We start from the raw sequence: 27,239 nt of genomic DNA on the forward strand, positions 1-27,239 counted from the left end.
TTCCTAAAGCATGCAAAGTCAGCTTTCTGAAACTGTACTCACCCCCTTGTGGCTGCTGTGATGCGCTCAAGCACCCATCCAACTCTGGATAGGCCACTGCCAGGATGTGGAAAATCAGGGGGGTCATTGTGCGATGGGCACCCCTTCCACGTTGGGAGGCCAGCCCTAGCTGGGCCTCCGCCATCTTCTTGGTCCAGCAGCGCAGGTCCTCCCATCTCTTGTGGCAGTGGGTGCTCTGCCTGTGATAGACCCCCAGGGTCCGCACCTCCTTGGCGATGGCACGCCAAATACCCTTCTTCTGGTGGGCGCTGACCTAGAGGGAAAAGACAGCGGAAAATGTAATTACTCACCCGTCCGGACCGTCATACTCATTGCCCACCAGTTCCCACCCATGCCCTGACACACATACACTGACCAACTCTCATGCAGCATTCAGGCCAGGACGCCTTAGCACCCCCCAACATGTGGCTTACATCCACACCACTCCAAGCAGGCATTGCCCACGCATCATGCTCACACTCTACTCACCTGTTTGTCTGGAGGACCGTAGAGTAACGTGTACTGAGGGAGGACCCCATCCACCAGTTTCTCCAACTCCTCTGCAGTGAAGGCAGGGGCCCTTTCCCTAGACACTCTAGCCATTGTCGCTTCCAGACTCAGGTCACAGCAGCACTTGCAGTGTAGGTCCTCTCCTGTTGATGGTCAGGTAGCAAGTGAGTGAATAGGTAGAAAATGGCGGTGACGTCCGTGGCAGTGCGTACCGTCACCGCCGGCGTACATTGCCATTGGCTCCTGGAACCCATAGGGACCAATGATAACCAATGCGGAGTTGCGCAGCAGTCTTCGACCGCCTACCGTGACACTGAACAATGCCAGCGCAGTTACCTCATTTCCCCTTGTCCCTCCTCACAGGTCAGGCAGACGCCATTTCAGGGGGGCACATGGCATGGCACCTAAATGCGTCACAGCACATATTGGCACATATACTGACTCTCGATTACACACACTGCTTCTGTGACATTAATGCAAACACAGTTGTGCTCTCTATGTGGTAAATGACCTTCTGCTCACCGTTATTCTCCATAGGCTACAACCGCTAAGGCAGCATATGAGATGGCGGCATCCTCCGGTGTACAGACGCCTGGTGGACCTGTCGACAATGGAAGGCAGACACATTATAATCACAAACAGACTTGATTGTGCCACAGTCCAAGAACTGTGTGCCCAATTGGAGCTAGACCTGATGTCAGCTATCCGCCAGCCCACAGGAATCCCCCCTCTAGTGCAGGTCCTGTCAGTGCTCCATTTCCTGGCAAGTGGCTCCTTTCAAACCACAATAGGCATGGCATCAGGGATGTCTCAGCCAATGTTCTCTAACGTGTTGACCAGAGTGTTGTCTGCCCTGCTGAAACACATGCGCAGCTACATCGTGTTCCCCCAGGTGGAGGATTTGGCCACAGTGAAAGCTGACTTCTATGCCCTGGGACATATCCCCAACATCATTGGTGCCATTGATGGTACACATGTGGCATTTGTCCCCCCCGCAGAAATGAACAGGTCTACAGGAATAGAAAAAGCTATCATTCGATGAATGTGCAAATGGTGTGTTTGGCGGACTAGTACATCTCCCATGTGAATGCCAAATATCCTGACTCTGTCCATGACGCCTATATCTTGATAAATAGCAGCTTCCCTGATGTGATGGGCCAACTCCAGAGGCACAGGGTGTGGCTAATAGGTGAGCCCAAGCTCCCCAAACAGTATATGTAGGTGTCTGGTTATGGGGTTGTCCCTAAGGGTTAGTGTGTGTCTCACAATTGTCCCTCGATATTTACAGGTGACTCTTGTTACCGCAACCTGTCATGATTACTGACCCCAGTGAGGAATCCCAGGACAAGGGCAGAGGAATGTTACAATGAGGCACATGGGCGAACAAGGAGGATTACTGAGAGGACCTTTGGCCTCCTGAAGGCCAGATTCCGGTGCTTCCATCTGACAGGTGGATCCCTGTACTACGCACCCAGGAAGGTGTGCCAGATCATCGTGGCATGCTGTATGTTGTGCAACCTGGCATTGAGACGCCAGGTGCCTTTCCTGCTGGAGGATGAGCCTGGTGATGGTTTTGTGGCAGCAGTGGAGCCTGTGGACAGTGAGGAAGAGGAGGCAGATGAAGAAGATGTGGACAACAGAACAAACATTATACAGCAATACTTCCAGTGACACACAGGTAAGAGACTGTAACTCCTCTTCACATTTCAGTATACTTTAGGACATTGTACATGGCAGCCTCTTCCCCCCTGTGTATGGCCACTGACTGTTCCCTTTGGTTTTCCTTTTTTCAGATCTGTGTACCCCATTCTGACTTCTGCTATGTGTACTGCTGCCCACCAACTGTCATACGTTGATATAATTCAATGAACATAGACGTTGCAATGCTTTGGGAATGTAGTAAGAATACATCTTTCAAATCATTACACTGACTCCAGTATGGTTTATATTTCAATGGTGTTTATTTTTTGTGGTAAATAGTATGGGGGTATGTGCAAGGGGCTGGGGTGATGGTGGAGGAAGGTCCATGGTCGAGTCCAGTCTCTTGGTATCACAGGTTCATTGTCCAATGTGGCATAGGAAGGGAAGTAATGGCAGTTCAAGGTGGACAGGGTGACAGAGTGGGACAGAAGGGTGACAATCAGGAGAGTCTATTTCCTGGAGGGGGTCTTGGCAATGTTCTCTGTCTTCTGCCTAGATCGCAGGGACCGTTTGCGGGGTGGTTCTCCTTCTGCAGGGGGTGGGGTGCTAGTGGCCTGTTGGTCCTGTGGCGGGGCCTCCTGTCCACTAGCACCAGGGGAGGTGGAAGGCTGTTCATTGGTTTGGCTAGTCAGGGGCCCTTTGCTGTGCCACTGCCTCTCTCGTGGTCTTGCCCATGTCAGCCAGCACCCCTGCTATGGTGACCAGGATGGTGTAGATTTTTGTGAGTTCCTCCCTGATCCCCAAGTACTGTCCCTCCTGCAGCTGCTGGGTCTCCTGCAACTTGGCCAGTACCGTGCCCATGGTCTCCTGGGAATGGTGGTATGCTCCCATGATGTTTGAGAGTTCCTCGTGGAGGGTCGGATCCCTTGGCCTGTCCTCCCCCTGTTGCAAAGCAGTCCTCCCAGCTTCCCTGTTGTCCTGTGCCTCTGTCCCCTGAACCGTGTGCCCACTGCCACTGACCCCAGGTCCCTGATCATCCTGTGTTTGTGGGGTTGCCTGGGGTTCCTTTAGTGGTAGACACACTGCTGATTGACGTGTCCTGGGGACAGTGGCATGGGCCCGCTGGGTGGGTTCTGTGGTGGTGTTTTCTAAGGGAGGAGGCTCTGTGGTGGGTTGGGACTGTGGCAGGGTAACCGACTGTCCAGAGATCCCTGATGGGCCAGGTTGGTCATCATGATCCAGGTGTGCAGAGCTGCTGTCATCACTGTGGGCCTCTTCTGTGGGGGGACTGGATGTAGCTGGCACCTCCTCTCCCGTGACATTGGGTAGGGGTCCTGTTGGGATGCAAATGCATTGTTATTGTATCTGTGTCTGCCATCTTGTGCAATTGGTGTGTTTCCCTTACATAATTGTGGTTTCTCTGTCGCATTGGCCTTGTGTGATTGCTGATTGTGTGGGCTGGGTGAGTCTCTCTACTGGGCATGCTGTGGTGATGGGTGTCCATGCATTGTGGTTGCATGCAGGGCTTGGTATTGGGATGTGTAGATTGTGATGGTGGGGTAGATGTGAGGTAATGGAGTGATGGGAGTGAAGGTACGGGTGGGGGTATGTGATGGCATGCAGGTAGGGGGGTAGTAGTAGTAGAGAGTTGACTTACCAGAGCCCAGTCCTCCTCCTGTTAGTTGTGGGGGAGGAGGTGGGGGTCCACTGCCAGTCCTCTGCACAGCAATCTGGTGTCTTGAAACCACTGAACACACCTTCCCTCGTAGGTCATTCTACCTCTCCCTGATGTCATCTCTGGTTCTTGGATGCTGTCCCACAGCGTTGACCCTGTCGACGATTCTCCGCCATAGCTCCATCTTCCTTGCAATGGACGTGTGCTGCACCTGTGATCCGAATAGCTGTGGCTCTAGCCGGATGATTTCCTCCACCATGACCCTTAGCTCCTGCTCAGGAAAACCCGGGGTGTCTTTGAGGTTCGGACCATGGGAGTCTATCAAAGGCGGAGCACCCACTGCCGCAAGAGATGGGAGGACCTGCGCTGCTGGACCAAGAAGATGGCGGAGACCCTGCTGGGGCTGGCCTCCCATCGTGGAAGGGGTGCCCATTGCACTATGACCCCCCCTGATTTTCCGCATCCTGGAAGTGGCCTATCCAGAGTTGGATGGGTGCTCTTTGCTTGTCTTTCTGTGCTTGGTCTCTTTTTTTTGCTTGTAAGGGGTTGTGGGTATTGTGGGTGTGTGTTTTATAGTGGTGTGAGTGTGTGGGTGTGGTGTGTGTATTTGTGGCAGGTGTGTGTATTTTGAATTGTCCAATGTGGTGTTGTTTTGTAAATGTGTGTGTATTTTGAGCGCGGTGGTGTGTACTGCCAATGGTTTACCGCGGTTGAAAGAACGCCCCGTTGCATCGTGGGTCATGATACTGTGGGTGTGTTCCTGTTTGCATGACAGTGTGGGTTTTGCTATTGCCAGTTTATCACTGACCTTTGGTCTGGCGGACTTGTGTGGGTGTCTGTATTGTGGTGGTATTCTGTATGGGTCATAATACCTGTGGCAGATTACCGCCGCGGGTACAGTATCTTGCCAGCCGCTGGCACGGAGGTAAGTGGAATTTACTGCCAGGGTTGTAATGCGGGCCTAAGTTGTCATTTGAAAGACACAAACTAGGAACATGGATTCGACAACCTAGAGCAAAATAGCAATCCTAAAATTCAAGAAATTGTTAATAACACTAAACAAGCAACACAAAAAAAGTTTTGTTTGGCTACTATTTTCCAGAACAGTCTGCTCAAAACCAGCTATATTTTCCTGCACAAAAACTATTCTGAGCAGAATACAGACACCCTTGCTTTGTGGAACAAGGGTACTTAAATTGGCACTAGGCTGCCACAAGTGCCCCAGCACAAGTAGAGAGCTGAAGAGCACCATATGTTAGTAGATCTAACAGCTGAATTGGCTGTTCGGCTGTTCAGATTTGCATGCAACCCTGCTTTGCGTGAACCTTTAGTGAATATGGCCTTCATTATGACATTGGCAGTAAGTGCCGCCTACCGCCGCAGTGACGGACACCAAAAGACTGTCACCATGGCTAACAGCCATCCACCACATTATAACCACAGCTGGATTTCTGCCACAAGACGGGCAAAAATCCGGCTGTGTCCATACTGGCAGATGGTGTTAAGGTGGGACTGCTACCACCAGCAGTGCCACGCCAGTAGACTGCTGCCAGCCTTATTATGACAAATAATACAGTATGGCGGTGTTCTGCTGGTGGGCGCTGCTGGTGGTGGCAGCACCCCTTCCCGTCCCCTGCCAGAAGACTCCCTGGATGCAGATAAGTTGGGTGTCCGACAGGAGAGGGGGAGGTGAGGTGTTGTGTGTACATGAATGTGTGAGTGTGGCGGGGGCGTGGCCAAGGTCTTGGAGATGGCGCACGCCTAAATTCCGAGCTCCGGAGGGGCCGGTGAATAATTGAGCGAAAAAGCGCCTCTGCCGGGCCGACCGAAGTCCGGACTGAGGGGTAGACTCACAGGAGGGGGCTAGGCGAGAGAGTGCCCCTCTGGTGACGGCGAAGTGAGCCCGGTGCCGGAATCGGCCTCCTGGACGGCTCGGGGGACCAGAGGCCTGGGCGCACGACTGCATCCGCGGCCTCGCGCTGGGCTGTGGCCGGGCCCTCCGGAGAGGGAAGGAGGCGACGGGACGTGAAGGTGCGGGGCCCTGGGCGTGGCCTTATCAGACGGTGAGAGAGCAGGGGGCGGCCGTGCCCGCGGGAGAAGTCGCGCCCAGTCGGGGCGTTGCAGGACGGAGTGGCTGAACGCGGGCGGCCCCGGGAGCAGACGGGCGCCGACCCGGGCGAGAGACTGCGGCCCCTACAGCGGCCCTTGAGGGTGTCGGGTGGCGGAGCTGACCGGCCGGCGTGCCCAGAAGCGGGCGGCTCCAGCGGAAGACGGCGGCACCATCCCGCGGTAGGAGCGGGCAATGCGAGGCGCGAGGGGGGATAGTATGGAGTCCCCTCCTCATAGCGGCACAGGTGCTGGAGGGGCCTGAGAGCCCATGAGCTCCCGCACCGGAACGGGTGCGGCGGGGCAGCGCCCCGGGAGGCGAGCGGCCCCGGGTGGACTCGGAGACCTGCTCGAGGCGGTGATTGAGACCCGGGTAGGGCTGCAGGCCGGGGCTGTGATCAAGCGTCTGGTCATTGGACCCCAGGGGACAACGGAGGAGTTCTCCTCCATCGCGATGGTGCAGCCGAAGAGCGCCCAGCGGCGAAGAGTTATCGGGAGGCTGTAAGAGGGGACCAGTGCAGCGAAAGGCCGGAGTGATAAGGGAATACATGGAGAGGTCACTGGAACGGAGACGGAACCCGGGGCCCTGACATTCCCTATGGCGGCGTAACGTGCAGTAAAATCGGTCCCTTGAGGACTGCTGTGGACATTGACGAGCCTGCGTGGGACTGGTAGGCTGTTTGGGGCAAAAGTTGAAAAAGAACGATCTGGACCCGCACCAACGTGGGGCCCCTGGGGGGCTGATCTGATCCCTGGGACGGGGGGACCCATTTGTCTGGACTGCAATAGGGGAGCAAAGGCGCGGAGCACCCAACGGAGAGACTCAGAAACAGTGGACCCTGAAGGGTACGGGGACCCGGCTGAGGAAAAGCCTGGGGCAAGGCAGCGGCTCATGGAGGGGAGGGAGTGACGTCTTGGAGAAGATAGACAAACACCGCCGAGGCTGCTGTCAGGGGTCCCTGGGGCGGGGCCTGCGGCCGCGCTGATGCCCTCCAAGACTCGCCCCAAGGCCAGAAATATGGAGTCCAAGGCTCAGGCCGAGTGCGAAGAGTCGGGCGCGCAGGACCACACACAGGTCAAGGTCCAGGACACGCTAGATAAAATTCTTGGAGCGATAGAGGACACCAAAACAACGCTGCAGCGAGAGATCAGCCAGGTTGCGGTTGAGGTGAGCTTGCTGAGAGCGGAACACCACAAATTGGTAGATAGAGTCAAAGAAACAGAAACTGCCCTGGCGGACATAGCACCGAAGCAGGAAAACCTGACAGCTGAAGTGTCCTCCCTGGTTGACAGAGTGACGCGCCTCGAAAGGAGAGTTGAAGACGCAGAGGGGAGGAACAGAAGGAATAACGTACGTGTGGTGGGTCTCCCGGAGGGGACCGAGGATACGAACATGGTTGAATTTTTGGAGAAGTGGTTCGGTGAGACGGTGGCTCCGGGGCGCCTGACCCCCTTCTACACGTTGGAGCGGGCGCATCGGGTACCGGCGAGGCCGCTGGCCCCGGGCAGGCCCCCCCGGGCCGTGATAGCTAAACTGTCACATTATAGTGACAGGGACACCCTCCTGCAGAGGGCCAGGGAATCGGGCCCTTTTAAAGTCGGAAACGGGGAGGTGACATTATTCCCGGATTACACTCTGGAGGTACAAAACAAGCGAGCTTCGTTTCTGGCAGTCAAGAGAGCCCTAAGGGAGGAGGGAATCCAATATTCGCTACTCTATCCAGCCAGATTGAGAGTGATTCTGGAAGGGAAGACATCGTTCCTTCAGTCACCTGAGGAAGCCTGGGAATGGCTAGAGTCACACAGCTCCCGGGCAGGAGGGTCCACAGGAAGGGTCGCGCTTGGGAACGGGGCGCGCCGAGCGCTGAAGGGAAGGAAGCCCAGAAACCGCAGACGTATGGTACCTACCCAAACACAGAAAGAGAAAGGAAGGAAGGAGGCATTGGAGGCAGCGGCACGCATGAGCGGAGAGGCGTCACCCCAGGAAGAATCCGGGAACGAGTCTGACGACACGATAGTTTCATCTGCAGGTGAAGCGGATCATTCAACCCGAGCCCCGAAAGTAACCCCGCAAACAGCTGACGAACTTGGCTAGCCTGGACGCACGGAAGGCCCTGGAGACAGGGCACGTATTGGGATCGACCGGCCCCTCCGGGCAAGGCCACCCCCCAGACCAGTACTCTGCCGTTTGACAATAATGGCGGGTACTGCTAATCAGAGACTGAACAAGTTGCACTGTTGCACAATTTGCTGGGCGACCTACAAGTTCGGAGGCGCCCTGGGGACTGGGAGTTGGGTCATACAGTTAAAAGTTAATAAGGCAATGTGGGAATTGGAATTGGAATGTGACAAAGTTATAGATAAAGGGAGAGGAGGCTCCGAGGCTTGGGAGGGCCGGGACAGAGCCACCAAACCGAAAATGGGCAATGGCAGATTACAATCTCATGACCTGGAATGTTAGAGGGATGGGCACTCCGGCTAAAAGGCAAGAGATACTCTCCTATCTTAAGAGAAGGGGTGTACAGGTGGCTCTATTGCAGGAAACTCACCTGGCGCCTGGAGAGGGAGAGAAGTTGAGACGTAGGTGGAGGGGGCAGGTATTCGCAACGGAATACTCTGCCTACGCTAGAGGTGTATTGGTATGGATCAGGGCGGGGGTCCCCTTCACGACGATCTCTTCCAATATTGACAAGGAGGGTAGATTTGTGATACTGGAGGGGAGGCTGCATGGTGTACCGATAGTCTTGAGTTGCATCTATGCCCCTAACCAAGACCAGGTAGCCTTCATGTCAGGGTTATCGAGTCACCTTACACGCCAATGCACCGGAGAGCTATTAGTAGGTGGGGATTTTAATGCGGTGCTAGACACTGAACTGGACAGGTCTACCCCTCCTATACAGGGGGCTGCGGCAATAAAAACAGCCAAAAGGGTAGGGGAGTGGTTGGACGGGTGGGGGCTATCGGATGTCTGGCGAGTGCATCACCCAACTGACAGAGATTATTCTTATTACTCGGGTCTTCACCAGGTACATACAAGAATCGATAGAGTAGTATGCACTGCAGGCCTGTTAATTAGCATGACACGCTCGGAATACTTGGCCCGCACCTTGTCTGACCACAATCCCTTGTTAATAACGATGAGGGTGCCGGAGGACAGACCCCCCATACCGTCTTGGAGGATGTCCCCCTCAACACTTGAGGACCAGTCGTACAGAGAAGCCTTACGCTGTCATTTGACAGAATACATCGAGACAAACAACGGGTCCACCCCCACTAGGGCCCTGGAATGGGAGGCACTTAAGGTGGTGACGAGGGGCTTTTGCTTGGGGCAGTCGTCGGGGGTTAGACGTACACTTGAAAGGGAGCTAAATGCTCTGGAGAAAGACATACACGAAGGGGAGTTGGGACAGGGGAGAACTGCGCAGGAGAAGGAGGATTACAGTCGAGCCCGCAGGGAACACTCCCGCATTGAAGAGCAGCTTAGATGCCATGATAGACAAAAGTACACAGCATCCCTGCAGGCGGAGGAGGGTAGATCGGGGAGAATGTTGGCGTGGTTGGTCCGCTCCGGGGGGCAGGGTGAGCCTATCACATGTGTACTAGATGGGGAGGGTTCACGCAAGCTCAGCCCGGCCCAAATAAACAATGCATTCAGGGAATATTATATGCAGTTGTCCGGGAAACCCAGTGATCTGCGGACAGAGTCCTTCGACGAGTACCTACAGCAAATCCCGCTACCAACTCTGAACGCAGTGGATAAAGAGGCCCTGGGGGGCCCAGTGTCAGTGGAGGAAGTAAACGAAGCCATAGCACAGCTAGCGCCAGGGAAGACTCCGGGAACAGATGGGCTCCCCATGGACTTTTACAAAAAATATAGGTCACTGCTGGCTCCCCAACTGACTGAGATGTACGCGGAGGCACGGCGACAGGGTGAACTGCCACAAACGTTGCGGGAGGCTGTGGTGGTCCCTCTCCCCAAAACTAAAGACAGGGAAGCACGGGTGACGGAGTTTAGGCCTTTATCAATGCTAAACAGTGATTTCAAAATTCTTAGCAAGATCATGGCTGCTCGATTGCTGCCCCATATGACCAAGCTAGTGCATACTGATCAGAATGGCTTTATTCCTGCCCGAAGCACCTCGTTGAATTTAAGACGGGTTTTCTCGGTGCTGCATATGCCCAGGGCTTTGAGACCGCCAGCTGGGGCTTTGTTGGCGGTGGACTTCGAGAAGGCCTTCGACTCAATCAGGTGGGATTACTTAAGGAAGGTGATGCTCAAAATGGGACTAGGGGAGGAATGGGTGAAGTGGGTGGACCTACTGTACGCTTCCCCCCTGGCTAGAGTTAAGACCGGAAAGTCGATCTCCAGTGCATACCCAATATACCGCGGAACTAGGCAGGGCTGCCACCTATCACCGATGTTGTTTGCCCTGGCAATTGAGCCCCTGGCGGCACAGTTGCGGCGAGAAGGAGTGGGCAAGGGAATTATCTGGGGTCCGGCTGAGCATATCGTTTCTCTATATGCCGACGATATACTCCTTTACCTGAGGGACGGGGCGGGAGGTGTCGGGTGGGCGCTGGGGATTCTGGAGGAATTCGGGAGTCTATCTGGACTCAGACTTAACAGGAGAAAAACATTTGTATTCCCTGTTCTGGCAGGCTGCGCTCGTCCGGACTCGTGCCCTGCGGACGTAAACTGGGCCCCGCGGACTTTTAAATATTTGGGCATACAAATATTTCACGAACTGAGCAATCTTAGGGACGGCAATCTCGGCAGGACACTTAGATCCCTGCGCACCTCGGTGGAGTTCTGGAGTTCATTGAAACTATCAATAATGGCCAGAGTGGCGCTCTCCAAAATGGTCATGCTGCCACGCCTACTCTATTACTTTGCGAACCTGCCAGTGCAGGTCCCTCCTACATGGTTCCGAGAGTTAAATGCACTGCTTAGAGAGTTGATATGGGATGTGGGTCGCAGGAGAACGGCGCTAACAACCGTCTGTAGACCGGCGCGTCTGGGGGGACTGGGTGCCCCTGACTTCGAGGCGTATTATTTGGCATCTCAGCTCCAGTGGGTGGCCGGCTGGATGGCGGGCAGGGGACAGCTAGACCTGGCAACAGCGCAAGGAATAACAGACACAGCTCGTATAGCGGCAAATATGGCGGGTAGGAAGGTCGCCCTCATAGGTGACAGCATAATGTGTAACGTGGCGTTGAAATGCTGGAAGCGTTGCGTGAAAAGGACCGGGGTCGGGCCGCCATACTCTCCCGCTTTACCACTGGAGGTAGTCGCCCTAGAACTACGGGGGCGTGAGCGAGGGGGGCTAGGATTGGGGCCATGGGTGGGAGCGGGGCTGGGGGCAGTGGGGGAACTATTCAAGGAGGGGTTGCTGAAGAGCTTCGATGACTTAGTAGTAGGAGGGGTACCGCAAGGTCAATTCCTATTCTTCAGGAAGCTGATGCACACCCTAAAAGAGCACTGGAGTACAATTAATGCAGAACCCACAACCCATGGGGTGCTGCACCTCTTGTTGACGGCAGGAGAGGAACCTCACATGATCACAAAAATATACCGTGCCCAAATAGAGTCAGCTGTGGACCCCCTGCACTCCCTAAGAGAAAAATGGGAGAAGACAGCTGGGCGAGGCCTGTCCGAGTCGGAATGGGCCAGGGCTCTAGCTTATCCTAGAACGATCTCACGCAACACGAGGCTCAGATATATTCAATACAATTACTTACACAGAACTTACCTCACCCCACATCGGTTGCACCGCATATATGGGGGGGCTCCCAAGGTATGCCCCAGATGTGAGGGCGGGGAAGCTGACTTTGACCACATGATGTGGGTATGCCCGAGAATCCAGGTGGGTTGGTTTGAGATGATGGCTACCCTCACGAAGTTATTCGGCTTGGAGCTCCGGCCAACCCCTGATTTGTGCCTACTGGGTCTTCGAACCGGGATTAGGTGGGGCAAGGTTGGGAATCGTTTCCTTGACCTGTCTCTGGCTCTATTTAAAAGACTGATCACGAAGGGATGGAAGTCCCCAACCCACCCATCACTAACAGAATGGAGGAACGATGTCACAAGGTGGTCCAGGGCAGAGCTTCAGGTCCTTAGGGCTGAGGAGGCGAGGGGGGTCCTTCTGACCCCAATCGCGGCGGAGTGGGAAAACCTAGTGTCTAACTGGGAAGACTTAACAAAGAGTCCGATGGAGCCTGAGGGAGTGGGATGAGCTAATGGACACGGTCAGAAGATCCCAACATAGGGGAAGTTCACTGTAACTAAGACTGAATGACTACTAAGAATCAGTTTGATCCGGATGCGGTATGAGTGTGAGGGGGAGAGCGGGATGGTATAATAAAAAGGATAAGGGAGGGTAATGACGGAACGCAGGGCAATAAAACACGACAAGCAATACCCGGGCAAGCTATCTCCCTTTTTTAGTAATTCAGCAATTAAACAGTTCCTCCCACATAGGCCTAAAAGTTCATATACAGTTTGAAGTTGAGTTAAGTCTGTTAACAGGTCACAGAATACAACAGTAACGTAGGATAATGAAAATGTGAATGCCATTATAAAGTTTCAATTGGGCGAAGAAATAACTGTTGATAAGTTAAGTAAATGCATGGTAAAGGCTAACCAAATGCGTAACGTACAGCATGGACCGCAAAGCCCGGAAATGGTATAATTAGCAGAAATGTATAATCACGACAATACGTTACTGTAAGAAGAATTACACTTGTAAAAACAGCAAGTAGTTGATAACAATAAAAACAAATTTAAAAAAAAAAAAATGAATGTGTGAGTGTGTGTGTGTATGCGAATGTGTGTGTAATGTTTTTTGCATGTGTGTGCCTGTGTGAAAATGCGTGTATGAATGGAAATGTGAATGCGTGTATGCATGTCAGTGTGAATGTGGCACGGATGTGTGCGAGAATGAATGGATGCATGCGTGTATGAATGCGTGTAGGCCTGTGTGAGTGAGTGTGTGTATGCGTGGTGCGTGTCTGCAAGTGTGTGTGTATGGGGAGGGTGGGGGATTAGAAGTGGGGAGCGTGGATGAACTGGGGGTATGATGGGCGTCTGGGGAGTGTTGTGGGGTGAGCCTCCTACCAGTGACAGTGAAGGTATTCCCTGTCACTGGTAGGGCCTTCCGCCATGGTTTTCGTAGCGTTATGAACACCATGAAAACCATGATGGTAAGCAGGGTCAAAATGCAGCCGACGGTACATTAGCGGCCGACGGGCTGGAGATTGTTATCTCTGGACCGGCGGCTGCTACCGCCATGGTGGTCGGAGTGCTACATTGCCAATGTCATAATGTGGCGGTATTTACCGCCAGCCTGTTGGTGGTACTACCGCTACATTATCACCGACTGCCAGGCTCATAATGACCCCCTATGTCCCAGGGTGTTTACAGACATGAAGAATAAAAGTGAAATCTACAGAGCAAAATTGAAGACATTAAAATAAGCTAATGATTTATTGCAAAAAGTATTAGTATAAGTCAGAACAAAGAAAAAAAATGATGTTGCTCAAAATGTGTGGAAAGATGCACAGAAATCTTCCAGTAAAGACCTATAGCATGCAAAAAATAAACATGTTGCCTTAGATATCTCCTTTCTGATTACCACTATTTATTTAGAACAAACAGATCAGAAGAAGGAAAAGCCAGTTCTTGTTTTTATTGTTTAAACTGCAGCTGTAATGGTCTTCTTTGACCTGACTTTTACCTTGGTCGCTGTAGCATTACGATGTCACAACTCAACAGTAATAACTTAATAATCTAGAGCAGCAACGTCTGTATGGGATTGTACTGCATATATATATGAATGAATATTGCAAGTCACAGAGGAGTTCCCTGACCATATAGAGGAACGAGTCTGAAAGACAAATTCTTTTATAAAGTTATGAAACTCTGGGGTGGCTTGCACTATCTTTATCATGTATGGCAGGGGGATACTTTATTCTTTATAATACACGGTCACACCTTCAATTTTCACACAAACCTCCTAAATCCTTGGTACAAAGCTCTTTCATTTGAAAACATTAAGAATAAAAATAGATTTTCTGGTGCAAAATTAAACACATCAAAAAAGATATCAGATATTTGTTACAAAGAGATATTTAAATTAGTTTAATACGCATCTTTTTTTTTTACAGGCACAGTTGTTGAATGCGTGTCAAAATGTAGAAAGATTGTAGGTCTTCTATAATTACCTAAGGAGTGCAAAAAATAAATACTGCCATAAATATCTCTTTCCATTTTGTACATCTAGACAACAGAGAAGAAGAAAGAAAAGCAAAAATGTGTTTTTCTTCTTTAAACAGCTGCTTTAATTATGCTCTGTGACCTGGCCTGGTTTTTCCCTCATCTGTTGGCTCTGGTAGCAGACATTGTTATTTCAGAACTCAATTATAATAAGTTACTATAATTGAGTACTGATGTCATTTCTTCATAATTGGCAACTGGGTGCACCACACGTCATCGATTTTAAAGAACTTTGGGCCAGATGTAGGAAACTGTTTGCGACTCGCAAACGGCAAAATTTGCCGTTTGTGAGTCGCAAAACACAGTTTCCTATGCAGAAATGCATTTTGCGAGTCGGAACCGACTCGCAAAATGCATTTCCGACTCGCAAATAGGAAGGGGTGTTCCCTTCCTATTTGCGACTCGCAGTGGGATGCAATACCATTTGCGACCGCGTACGCAGTCGCAAATGGCATCGCAGTTACCATCCACTTCAAGTGGATGGTAACCCACTCGCAAATTGGAAGGGGTCCCCATGGGACCCCTTCCAGTTTGTGACTGGACCCACAAATATTTTTTCAGGGCAGGGAGTGGTCCAAGGGACCACTCCCTGCCCTGAAAAAATACCGAAACTAAAGGTTTCGGTATTTTTTAAGTGCAGCTCGTTTTCCTGTAAGGAAAACGGGCTACACTTAAAAAATAAAAAAAACTGCTTTATTTAAAGCAGTCACAAACATGGACGTCTGCTGACGACAGCAGGCCTCCATGTTTGCGAGTGCCTATACTCGCTATGGGGCCGCAATTTGCGACCCACCTCATGAATATTCATGAGGTGGGTCATTGCGACCCCATAGCGAGTCGCAGTCGGTGTCTGAGACACCGTACTGCATACCAAATTGCGAGTTGCAATTTGCGAGTCAGATGGACTCGCAAATTGCAACTCGCAATTTGGTTTGTTGCTACATCTGGCCCTTAGAGACCAATCTTAATATATATGCTGTGCATGTGGCTTTTACAGTGTAAGGCTTAGATAAGCTTTGGCAACAGGGTTAGTAGACCTTTTGTGCTGATCAATATGTATGTTCCCCTGACAAAGCAACATCTCTTTCTGATTTGACTTCATTGGACCTGGGATTTTCAAGCATTAGATATTCGTTATCTCTATATATTTTAAGACTGGAAATGGATACCATGTTTTCTGATGGTGACTTTGGTATGTATACGATGCATGAATGGTCTCTGCAGAGTCCATTTCCATAATTGTATGCTCTACTCATACTGAAACCTTTTGGTCCATTTCAGCTGAACACGGTTGGTAAGCTAGAATGGCAAATGTCATATTGTTTCCCTGAACAGAAAAACTTTAGATTTGGTGCAACTTTTGCTGTGATAGACTATGTATTTGTTTCAGTGGAGCATTGTAGTCTCATTGTATCTTTTAAATTGAAAGATAGCAAGACCAGTGATCAGACAATTAGTAGCCCAATTTCCCTTTCATCCTAAGCCTTGGCTTTGATTACTACCCTTTTCAATACACCATCTCTATGTAATTTGGGGAAGATTATCACAACAGCCACTAGAACTTCTAACTCAAACTCAATTATCAGTATGTTGTTTTCAGGCCTTGCAGTGTGGTCTCTGGCAGATTAGTAACATTTCTTAATTTTACACCTTTTATTTTCCCTGACTTTCTTGGCAAAATCATGAAATTACCTCCCTTGCAGCAATGAAAAAGAATCCTTTGGAAAAGCATGATGTAATAAAGTGTCAAATTATGAAAGGGGCTGTATGGGCTAAATGTAGAGCTTATGAATTAAACCTTAAAGAAATAAAGCACTGAAAAAATCTCCAATTGTGTTCTAGATATAGGGATTCATGAAACTCTTGAAAGACCCTTGTTTGTCGCAGAACTGTGATGCGATGATGGAGGTGATTCACTTAGAGGATTCACAGGTTTTGGTGCCTGGTGAAACACTCTACAGGAGTTAGTATTTCCTTTTTAGATTGCACAGTTCTGGAAACTGCATGGGCCCTCACTTATGTACATAGTCAAGAACTGAATAATGGTGAAGAGGGATTCTTCCCTGGGGATTGGAGATTACTCAGAACTATTCTTGTTGATGAACATGGAGGTAATATTTCAAACTGTGATCTCCATTTTGACAGAATAAGCCTGGGGGTCTGGATAACATTCTGGAAAATGCTTACTTCAAACACCTAGGTAGTAGTGGACTATTTTGACCTTGTTTTTTCAAAGGTCTATTTGTTTCTGGTACTTTCCCAAACTCCTGGAGGGATGCAACAATCAAACCTATTTTCAATGTGGGAGTCATCTTTCTCTTCTTGATATTACTGTTATGGTCTATTAAAACAGTTTATTGAAAAAAGTGATGGAATGGTTAGCATACATTGTGGTCATTCCATGGGAGCAGGCTGGTTTCAATCCAATCGTGGAACTATTAATCATTGTTTTGCCAGGAGGACCACTGAAGTGGCACAGCATTGATATTGCTGCTTTGTGAATTTCAGTTTGGTTGACTGCTCTGTTTTGTGAGTTGGATAAATGGACAATTACCCATGTGCCGCTCAGTGTTCTGTCAGCTCTCCACTGTACAAGTAATGTTGCAGTTAAAATAGTTCTATGTTGACAGCTTTAGTACTGCAGCCCGACTAAAAATAGTCTTACACAGTGGTGTGCCTTGACACCTCTTATGTTTGCTTTATATTTATACAATTTCCTAAAAGCTCTACACGGAAATCAGTCTATTTCTCTAAAGACAGAGTCAAAATCTATGTTTTGTTTGCTATTCACAGGTAAAAAATAGATTAACCTCTGGTAGGGCTCCAGCATAAGCTAGGAGCTCCAGAAACATACTGCACATCAACTAAATTTGTGAGCAATACCAAGAAGACCAAAACTCTGTTTTTTTGTGCCAAAGTGTTTCAATCTTACAAATTTGCTTTGTAGTTCTAAACTGGAGCAGGTACTCTATTAAAAGTATCTCAGTACTGTATTCTCATATAGTTTGCGAAGGTGGTGTCAGTGCTCTTATTCCCTCTGATGAAAAAGTTGGTATACTGTCTTGTGCAGTTCAATTAAAAGCAAGGTCTCAGGCCATGTATGGGACTAAGCTGATCTGATTAGATCCTTTGGCAGGCTGGGAAGGTTTGGAAGAGCAATCATTAAATAAGATCTGTAAAGAAATGGCTCCCTGTTGCAGTTACCCCCCACTTTTTGCCTGATACTGATGCTGACTTGACTGAGAAGTGTGCTGGGACCCTGCTAACCAGGCCCCAGCACCAGTGTTCTTTCACCTAAAATGTACCATTGTTTCCACAATTGGCACACCCTGGCATCCAGATAAGTCCCTTGTAACTGGTACCTCTGGTACCAAGGGCCCTGATGCCAGGAAAGGTCTCTAAGGGCTGCAGCATGTATTATGCCACCCTAGAGACCCCTCACTCAGCACAGACACACTGCTTACAAGCCTGTGTGTGCTAGTGAGAACAAAATGAGTAAGTCGACATGGCACTCCCCTCAGGGTGCCATGCCAGCCTCTCACTGCCTATGCAGTATAGGTAAGACACCCCTCTAGCAGGCCTTACAGCCCCAAGGCAGGGTGCACTATACCATAGGTGAGGGTACCAGTGCATGAGCACTGTACCCCTACAGTGTCTAAGCAAAACCTTAGACATTGTAAGTGCAGGGTAGCCATAAGAGTATATGGTCTGGGAGTCTGTTTTACATGAACTCCACAGCACCATAATGGCTACACTGAAAACTGGGAAGTTTGGTATCAAACTTCTCAGCACAATAAATGCACACTGATGCCAGTGTACATTTTATTGTAAAATACACCACAGAGGGCACCTTAGAGGTGCCCCCTGAAACTTAACCAACTATCTGTGTAGGCTGACTGGTTCCAGCAGCCTGCCACACTAGAGACATGTTGCTGGCCCCATGGGGAGAGTGCCTTTGTCACTCTGAGGCCAGTAACAAAGCCTGCACTGGGTGGAGATGCTAACACCTCCCCCAGGCAGGAGCTGTAACACCTGGCGGTGAGCCTCAAAGGCTCACCCCTTTGTCACAGCCCAGCAGGGCACTCCAGCTTAGTGGAGTTGCCCGCCCCCTCCGGCCACGGCCCCCACTTTTGGCGGCAAGGCTGGAGGGAACAAAGAAAGCAACAAGGAGGAGTCACTGGCCAGTCAGGACAGCCCCTAAGGTGTCCTGAGCTGAGGTGACTCTAACTTTTAGAAATCCTCCATCTTGCAGATGGAGGATTCCCCCAATAGGGTTAGGATTGTGACCCCCTCCCCTTGGGAGGAGGCACAAAGAGGGTGTACCCACCCTCAGGGCTAGTAGCCATTGGCTACTAACCCCCCAGACCTAAACACGCCCTTAAATTTAGTATTTAAGGGCTACCCTGAACCCTAGAAAATTAGATTCCTGCAACAACAAGAAGAAGGACTGCCCAGCTGAAAACCCCTGCAGAGGAAGACCAGAAGACAACAACTGCCTTGGCTCCAGAAACTCACCGGCCTGTCTCCTGCCTTCCAAAGAACGCTGCTCCAGCGACGCCTTCCAAAGGGACCAGCGACCTCTGAATCCTCTGAGGACTGCCCTGCTTCGACGACGACAAGAAACTCCAGAGGACAGCGGACCTGCTCCAAAAAGACTGCAACTTTGGTTCAAGAAGCAGCTTTAAAGAACTCTGCAACTCCCCGCAAGAAGCGTGAGACTTGCAACACTGCACCCGGCGACCCCGACTCGGCTGGTGGAGAACCAACACCTCAGGGAGGACCCCCGGACTACTCTACGACTGTGAGTACCAAAACCTGTCCCCCCTGAGCCCCCACAGCGCCGCCTGCAGAGGGAATCCCGAGGCTTCCCCTGACCGCGACTCTCTGAAACCTAAGTCCCGACACCTGGAAAAGACCCTGCACCCGCAGCCCCCAGGACCTGAAGGACCGGACTTTCACTGCAGAAGTGACCCCCAGGAGTCCCTCTCCCTTGCCCAAGTGGAGGTTTCCCCGAGGAAGCCCCCCCTTGCCTGCCTGCAGCGCTGAAGAGATCCCTTGATCTCTCATTGACTAACATTGCGAACCCGACGCTTGTTCTAACACTGCACCCGGCCGCCCCCGCGCCGCTGAGGGTGAAATTTCTGTGTGGGCTTGTGTCCCCCCCGGTGCCCTACAAAACCCCCCTGGTCTGCCCTCCGAAGACGCGGGTACTTACCTGCAAGCAGACCGGAACCGGGGCACCCCCTTCTCTCCATTGCAGCCTATGCGTTTTGGGCACCACTTTGAACTCTGCACCTGACCGGCCCTGAGCTGCTGGTGTGGTGACTTTGGGGTTGCTCTGAACCCCCAACGGTGGCCTACCTTGGACCAAGAACTGAACCCTGTAAGTGTCTTACTTACCTGGTAAAACTAACTAAAACTTACCTCCCCCAGGAACTGTGAAAATTGCACTGTGTCCACTTTTGAAATAGCTATTTGTGAATAACTTGAAAAGTATACATGCAATTGAAATGATTCAAAGTTCCTAATGTACTTACCTGCAATACCTTTCAAACAAGATATTACATGTTAAATTTGAACCTGTGGTTCTTAAAATAAACTAAGAAAAGATATTTTTCTATAACAAAACCTATTGGCTGGATTTGTCTCTGAGTGTGTGTACCTCATTTATTGTCTATGTGTATGTACAACAAATGCTTAACACTACTCCTTGGATAAGCCTACTGCTCGACCACACTACCACAAAATAGAGCATTAGTATTATCTATTTTTACCACTATTTTACCTCTAAGGGGAACCCTTGGACTCTGTGCATGCTATTCCTTACTTTGAAATAGCACATACAGAGCCAACTTCCTACAAGATCTTAAAACTTTCAGCCAGTATAATGCTCCAAGCAATACGAGTGGAACGAGGTAGAACTGAGTGGAACTAGTTAGCAAAGTTTTGATTTTTACGTTTTTCTTTCACGATTAGCAGCAGCCCTTTCAACTATAAAATGTCCTCTTATTGCTTGCAAGCTATGTTGGAAAAGGGTAGGCAATTTGCCCAGAAAGAGATGTTCACTGTTGCGGGATCTGGTATCACTTGATCCCAATAAGGATGAAAAAACACTGTTTAATGTCCCGGTCTTTGTCTTTGGTAAAGGACAAGGCTTACCTGCAGGACCATCCTTCAATTTGCCTAACCAGAGATTGGTAAGGGAGTAAAGTTTCTTATCCTTTTTTATCAAACTCCACGGATGCAAAACTGCACAATGAAAACCTACGAATTGGTTGGATATAAATCCGATTGGGGCACTGTCTGACAACTACTAATAATACAGCTTGCAGCAATTTGTGTACACTGCAGCAATTTGATTACACAAGGATTGAATGTAAAGGCTGTTCTTTGTAATGTTTTATAGGATTGTTTTACGTTTTTGCCATTGCAGAAGGAAAAGTTATGTCATCTTTTTTATCAAATGCAATATAACAATCGAGAAAATGAGAAACATTTCTCAGCCGCTTAGAATTTCTAGAACTGGCAATAGCAATGGGTCACCTTTTAAAAAAAGTTTCATATACTGTAGAGTGTAATTGTATAGTGTGGTTTAAAGACTTCCTTTCTCAAAAAACTATTAAAACGTTATCAATATTTTGACCTACAACTCTGTGTGGCTTGAGTTTATGTGAAGGCCCAACTGCAATAGAATGAGCTAGAGAGGATCATGCCACTGGGAACAATACCAATATGTTGAGAAATGGTGTACTTTCCCAGCATATTGTAGATGTGAACTGATATAAGGTGGGCATTTCAACATTTCTAAAAAATGGGAAAGATTGGTAAAATATAATAAATATGCTGCACACTTTAAAGACATATTAAATAGAATCTTAATTCTGTTTGGCAAGATCACATAAAGGGACCTTGAGAAGTACTGTTGTAAGGCAAGGTCCATGACATGGTTGTAGATGCTGTGATGTCATATGAAGTGCTAACTCTATACCAGAGGTATGTAACTACCCTCAGCTGTGATAAGTATTTTCTTATTTGAAACTAGAACTTTAATAACAGGAATGCCATCAAAAATCAGGGTAAGTACAATATTTTGCAAATCCTGCTGCATAAATGTGCTGTCACACCATGTAATAGTGCTCTTCAGGAGACATGCATCTTTCCCAATTGGTACATACCATGAATTGAGGTTTTTCTTAAGCTTGAAAACCCAACTATTATATTCTCTGCCTAGTGCATGAAACCATGCCGCTGACCCAGTGGAGCATGTCTTCTTCCATCCGCAAATTGATTTAGCAGAAAATGTGTGCATTACTCTTTCAGTAAACTAACTCTGACCTGTGAAACATAGGTTATTGTTTCCTACAATAATAATAAATACTTGAGTGGCCCGAAAAGCTATCATGAAGACTCTTCCAAGGTGGTACGTGAGTCACAACATGTCTGACTCAAGGTATAAACAATAGCCACAATTTCTCTTGAATATTGTAATTCAAAGACCTTTATGGAACTGATCGACTACCTAGAGGTATAACACCATCTGTAATTGATGGAAATACATTAAATTAAATTAAAAATGTTTTTGAAGTAAAAGGTATGTACAGAATTATTTAAAATTAGTTCAGTTATATTCTAAAAATAGATACATATTTTTATATTATTTTTAGGTCACAAATAGGGCATTCAACTATTTTATAATTATAAAATGAATATGTTATATTATTGCATATTTTTAATTAAGTTATATTTATTTCTAACTATTTTAAATAATTGAATTTAACATCATGTCCTAAGGGAGGTCATTTTAATTTCGGGTCTCTGCTATTTTCTAGGGGAGGGTGTTGCAGTACCAATGGATGGCCATGTGTGGTGCTGGACTCACAACAGCTTTTTTTTAGTAGTAACCTACACTATGATTTTGTTAAAAATCAAAAAGTAGTAAACTTACTAAAATTTATAAATTGCTCAAAAGATTATGGTACCTTTGTGAATCAGCTCCATAATTTTCTACAAGAAATATGTTAGATTTCTTTGTGCAGATATTAAATGTAGACAAGCAATTAAACACCTCTATTTCTACTAACCATGCTCATACCTTATTTAGTTACTTTTCAAGCCATAGGTTATATTATTAACGTATTGTCTATATAGGTAAATGGGTACACTGAGTAAGTATTGTATATTTCTAGTTCACCGTTAAACATATGTGTTTAAAATATGAAACAGTATCCTGCCTGGAATGTTTCATGTGATCATTAATTGTCTAGACTAACATACATTTTAACATCATGGGAGCTGCTAGCACATCTCCACCGCCTCCTTTTCTCAGTGTTGGAGGTGAACCTACATTATCATGGAAGGATTGGATTAAGTAATTTAGTCATATTTAATAGTGTTAGAAGGTCAAAAGATTTTAGCGTTATGAAAATGACATATTTTCTAACATTATTTTAGTATCCATGGAAGAAACGTTGTTGAAAATGTACTCTGTACTTGATAAAGATATAGAAGGAGTAGCATAATTTGATTTGTATCAGAGCACATTTAAGAAAGGCACATATTTTGGGGGAAAAAATTACTAAATTACATTGGCATCCTTAGAGTAAAAGTACATGAGATTTTGGTACCTCATGTGATTCTTTGATAGTTGACAAGTTAGTGAGATGCATACATAATTCTCACATTTAGGAAAACTATTATCCAGGAATCAATGTGTAGTAGGCAAATGAGTGATTACCTTTCTTCAATTAATTTTGTTTATTATAGAACGATGCATAGATAAACCTCGGACAGCTCCGTCCAAGCCGACTGTGCTCTACCGTTACCAATGTTTTTAAAAGATGCACTTGATATTGTGCAAAAAACAGGGCTCACTGCATAGTGTGCCAAAGAGATGAACACACATTGAACCAGTACTAGAAGTACCCATATTTAATAAAATCCAGGAAGTTCCTGTTGGAAAATGTCCCTCTCTGAAGGTTAACCTTAAACTTTTTGCCTTCCTTCTCCTTTTTTTCTGACCTCGTTTTGGTTGGCTTTAGGACTCTGAGCACTTTATCATTGCTATCCAGTGCTAAAGTGATTGTGCTCGCTCCTTAAAATGTGGTAACATTGGCTTATCCACAATTGGCATATTTAGTTTACTTATAAGTCCCTAGTAAAGTGCCCCAAATGTGCCCAAGGGCTGTAACTTAAATGCTGCTTGTGGGCCTGCAGGACTGATTGTGCTGCTGACTAAATAGCCCTTTAAACATGTCTCAGGCCAGCCACTGCATGACCTGTGTGTGCAGTTTGACTGCCATGTCAATTTGGCATGTAAATTGTCTTGAAAAGCTTAAACTCCCCTTTTGTTACATATGTCACTCCTAAGGTAGGCCCTAGGTAGCCCATAGGGCAGGGTGCTATGCAACTAAATGGCAGGAAATGCACTTTTAAGTCTTACATGTCCTGGTACTGAAAAACTCCCCAAGTCATTTTTCACTACTGTGCGGCCTACCCATCTCATAGGTTAACATTGGGAATTCCTTATTCCACTTTTGAGCTGTAGTTCCAGATTGAGAAGGAGTAGCTAGGTAATGTTTCGTATCACTGAAATGGTAATGATAAATCGTCTTTACTGGTAAAGTTGGACTTAACATTACTGTTAGACTTTTCATCCTTGGCGTGGTCTCCCTTAACTTTTTGCCTCTGTTCCCCAGGTTGTTGATGTGTGCTGGACTCTGATTTTATTGTGTTTGTTACTCCGGGCACTTTACCACTGCTAACCAGTGCTAAAGTGCAAGTGTTCCTGTTTAAAATGTGTACGTAATTGGTTCTCCATGATTGGCATATTTGTTTTACTGTTAAGCCCCTAGTAAAGTGCACTAGAGGTGCCCAGGGCCTGTAAATCAAATGCTACTAGTGGGCCTGCAGCACTGGTTGTGCCACCCACATAAGTAGCTCTGTAATCATGTCTCAGACCTGCCACTGCAGTGTCTGTGTGTGTATTTTTACACTGTAAATTCGACTTGGCAAGTGTACCCACTTGCCAGGCCTAAACCTTCCCTTTTCTTACATGTAAGGCACCCCTAAGGTAGGCCCTAGGTAGCCCCAAGGGCAGGGTGCAGTGTATGGATAAGGTAGGACATATAGTAATGTGGTTTATATGTCCTGACAGTGAAATACTGCTAAATTCGTTTTTCACTGTTGCAAGGACTGTCTCTCTCATAGGATAATATGGGGGCTACCTTTAAATATGATTAAAGCGTAGATTCCCCTAGAGGGTAGATGGACATGTGGAGTTTGGGGTCCCTGAACTCACAATTTAAAAATACATCTTTTAGTAAAGTTGATTTTAAGATTGTGCGTTCTAAAATGCCACTTTTAGAAAGTGAGCATTTTCTTGCTTAAACCATTCTGTGACTCTGCCTTGTTTGTGGATTCCCTGTCTGGGTCAGTTTGACAGTTGGGTTGTTTTTCACCTCACACCAGACAGTGACACAAAGGGAGCTGGGGTGTAACCTGCATTTCCTGATTAGCCATCTCTGCTAGGAGGGAGGGGTGGAGTGGTCACTCTCATCTGAAAGGACTGTGCCTGCCTCTAACAATGCCGGCTCCAACCCCCTGGTGTGTGTCTGAGGCCTTGCCTGGGCAAGGCAGGATTTCACAAGTAGGTGTGAGTCCCCTTTGAAGAAAGGTGACTTCAAAGACTAAAATGGGTATAAGAAGGGCACCCAAATCTACAGACTTCAGAAACACTTCTGGAATCAAGAGGAACCTCTGCCTGGAGAAGAGCTGTTAGCTGAGGAGGAAGTGCTGCCCTGCCTGTGACTGTGCTTTGTGGAGCTTTCCTGCAGTGCTGCTTCTGCCAGAGTAAGAGGGCAAAGACTGGACTTTGTGTGCCTTCCATCTTGAGAAGAAATCTCCAAGGGCTTGATCTAGAGCTTGCCTCCTGTTGTTTGAAGTCTCAGGGACAGCAAAGACTTCTCTCTGCCAGCACCTGGAGCCTCTGGAGAGACTCCTACTCTGCTCTGTGGTGCCCATCCAGTTCCTGGGACCCTGAAAGGAGAAGCTGGCAGCCTAAAGACAAGAAAATCCACGCACAGAGCGCCGTGCGGGGAAAAGATCTACGCGAATCCGATCGGCAGCTGAAAAACGACGCGCCGCCAGCTCCGCGGCTGAGAAACGACGCTCGCAGGAAACGCGACCGAAGAATCGACTCACGGAGCAGGAGAAACGACGCGCAGCATCGCTGACGGAGGCTGGGAGATCGCAACCTGCGCGGCTGGATCGTCAACTCGTCGTGCGGCTGGATTTTTGACTCGAGTACCGCCGTGCGGAGTTATTTTCGACGCACGCCCGCCCGTGCGGGGTTATTTTTGACGCACACCAGGTACATTTTCACTCTAGCAGCGCTAGTGTGTTTTTAAAACTACTTAAAGACTCTTTTTGATTTTTAATTAATAACTTGACTTGTGTATGGTGGGTTTTTGTCGTTTTGGTCTTGTTTTGTTTAGATAAATATTTCCTATTTTTCTAAACCTGTGTTGTGTCATTTTGTAGTGTTTTCATTGAGTTACTGTGTGTGTTGGTACAAATACTTTACGCCTAGCACTCTGAGGTTAAGCCTACTGCTCTGCCAAGCTACCAAGGGGGTAAGCAGGGGTTAGCTGAGGGTGATTCTCTTTTACCCTGACTAGAGTGAGGGTCTTTGGTTGAACAGGGGGTAACCTGACTGTCAACCAAGGACCCCATTTCTAACATTGGTGATCAGCGGTCGGGATTTGGACTTCTATTTGTGCCTGACATACAGTGATTAAGTGTACACTACTGTTTGAGTTCAGACCACTACGTGACCACATACTACTAGTCTTGTGATTTTTGTTTTTTTCTATTTGGACTGTTTTTGCTCTGCATTCAGTTTCTTTTTTCGCTGATCCGGTGATTGACTTTTCTGGAACTTCATTTGAGAACTTGCTTTTCTGCATTTGGAACTTTGCACTCTTTTAACCTTTTATCATGTCTCTACTTGGAGATGCACCAGTTGAAGCTGTTTTTGACCTGAAGCAATTGGATAGTTATAACAAGGCTCAGCTAAAGCAGTTTTGTAAAAATTTTGGTTGTCCCATTAAGAGCTCTTCCAAGAAGGATGAGCTGAAAAAGGCGCTGAGGGCCTGGGTGACAACCAGAAGCACTGGAGGGCACACTGAGGATGAGGAGGATGAGGATTAGGAGAGAGAGCAATCAGTACAGAATGGTATATTGGGGGGGCCTGTTATTCCCAGGGAAGGAGTCTCTAGGGCAAGTAGCAGTGTATCCTCCAAGGGTCTGACACCTGAAGAGTTACAGGACAGACAGGCAGAGAGGGAGTACCAATTGGAGTTGAAAAAGCTCAGTCTAGAGGTAGAAGAGAGAAAGCTGGCCATTGAGGAAAGGAAGTTAGCCATGGCTCATGAGCTCAGTTTAAAAGAGATAGATCAGAGGAGTCAGTCCAGTAGAGATGGTGGCAGCAATCCTACAGTGCAGCCTGAGAGAAGGGTACACATCCCAAAAGACCTTGTGAGGGATTATAAGAGGGATGATGATATCTGCTTGTGGTTCAAGGGTTATGAGTCAGCTCTCCACATGAACCTGGTCCCTGAAGCTCATTGGGGGGCAGCCCTGTGGAAGCATTTTGAGGCAGAGGGGAGGGACACACTGACAGCCTTAGGGGATGCTCAGGATCTCACCTACCCTGTCATGAAGGAGGCCTTACTTACCAGGTATGGTCTCACCCCTGAGCAGTACAAGGAGAAGTTTAGATCCTACAAGAGAAAGGAATCCCAAACATGGTTGGAATGTGTTGATTCTTTTTGCAGGTCACTGGATGGTTGGGTGAAGGGCAGTAAGGTAAACACGTATGAGGGGCTTTACAATTTAATTGCTTGGGAGCACTTGTACAGTTATGTTTTCCAGAGCTGCGCCAGCACCTCATTGACAGCAAGCTGACTGACCCCAGGAAGCTTGCACAGGAAGCGGACC

The sequence above is a fragment of the Pleurodeles waltl genome, chromosome 8, assembly GCF_031143425.1.
Source record: "Pleurodeles waltl isolate 20211129_DDA chromosome 8, aPleWal1.hap1.20221129, whole genome shotgun sequence".
Classification (NCBI taxonomy): Eukaryota; Metazoa; Chordata; class Amphibia; order Caudata; family Salamandridae; genus Pleurodeles; species Pleurodeles waltl.